Raw genomic sequence first — 1,873 nt, forward strand, 5'->3', positions numbered from 1 at the left:
TACCCATTCCCATCTCTCACTACTGCTGCCTCCCATGTTGACCCCCATGATGTTCCCACTGATCCACAATTTCAGATAGGGTTGCCAGCCCCCAGGTGGAAGTGGGGGATCTTCTGATTTTGTGGGCTCCTGCCCACCACAGGCCAGCTGGCTGGTAAGGAAAGCCCCACCCCCAACAGCCATGACCTGGTGCAAAGTCCCCAATGTGATGACATCACACAGAAGTGACATCATCATGCTGGGGACACTGCACGGTGACACTCTGGTATTTGGAGCAAAACTCTATGGCAATCCTAATTTCAAAGGCCACAGAAGGCTGCAGCAGAAAGAGGAGGTGTGCAAGCTGCCATTTATTTAGCACAGTTCCATTCATACTGCATAGGATCCAAGCCATTAAGCTTTTTTGAGGGGGCAGATAATTGACTGGCACTCAATGTTAAGAACATGCAGCTAAATGACTGGAGACTCAAGGGAAAGTTAATATCTTCAGGAAACCAAAACACGCAGTGTCAAAAAACAGGAGCAACAAATTCTGTACAGAATTAATGGGAAATAAGCCACTTTTAAGGGGAAAGTGCATGTGGCCATCCACCCTGGCTTCTCCCTTCATTTATTGTACAACTGTATGAGTGTATGAAAACACTTCCCATGATTCAGCAACAATGAGCAGCCACTAGATCTGGCACAGGAACTCAACCCTACCCCTGACTAATGGCTGCTTTGGGTAAGGGAAGAGGTCACTACTCAGCAAAGGCCAAAGAGGGAAGAACGGTAGGGTTGCCAAGTCCATCTTCTGCCCCCAGTGGGGGACTTTGGGAGCGTTCCTGGAGGGGGTGGGGCATCACCGACATGATGACGTCATGTTGGGGACGTCCACCGTCCCACCGCCCACCTGCGTGCCGGTTCTCCAGAAACACCAGTTTTCTGCACTTAAAGGAGCCGGTGTTTCCCTTTTAAGTACATGGAGCTGGCGTTTCCCCTTTAAGAGCAAAGAGCCGGCGTTTCCCTTTTAAGTGCATGGAGCTGGCATTTCCCTGCAAGCCTGATCTCAAGCGGAGATCGGGCTTGGGAGGAAACGCAGGTTCCATGAACTTAAAGGCAGCCACCCCTTTCTCTCAAGAGAGAAGAGAGAGGGGTGGCTGTGAGTGTTGGGGGCGGGGCTTCTCCCACCGGCCATCTGGCCAGCGGTGGGTAGAACCCCCCCAAAATGGGGAACCCCTGGAAAACCGCGGGGGTTGGCAACCCTAAAGAAGGACCACACCACAGCTGCAACAGGGAGAGGCCAGCCAGTTGCATGAATGGGAGTTCACATGAGAGGCCAGAAGCCCAGAGGGAGGGTGCATGACTTGCTGCATCCTCTTTAAAAGGGCCAGGGCAGCAACCAATGAATATACCTCCAAATGGCTGCTCCAGACAGCACAGGACTCAGAAAAACAGGAAGATCCAGATCGTGATTCATGACTAAGCCCCTTTCCCCTTTTGATCCAAGGCAATGCGTTTGAAAGTGGCCCAAACACAGGGTGCAACCAGAGGACCAAGGGAAGAAGTATGACTTGTCTCCAGGGGTCATTTCGTAGAAAAAGAGCTAGGGGGACTCATTAGCATAACTCATTAGCATATGTCACACCCCCTGACATCACCGGAAGTGTGTCCTCCCCACAGCCGGCGGCGACCTCCAGCGGGCACCAGGAGGGAGCTCCAGGCCCCGCCCTCCCGCACCTCACCCGGGGGGATGGCGTCCCCCCCCAAATGACCCCTGCTTGTCTCCCATAACTATTAGTTATTGACTCAGTGATACTGAGATATCACGCTTGCATTCACAGCTTTTTGTCTGCAATTTATCCATGTTCAAACATTCCGTTAAAATGAATTG

Source organism: Gekko japonicus, unplaced genomic scaffold (assembly GCF_001447785.1).
Source record: "Gekko japonicus isolate JY-2015 unplaced genomic scaffold, Gekko_japonicus_V1.1 scaffold294, whole genome shotgun sequence".
Taxonomy (NCBI): domain Eukaryota; kingdom Metazoa; phylum Chordata; class Lepidosauria; order Squamata; family Gekkonidae; genus Gekko; species Gekko japonicus.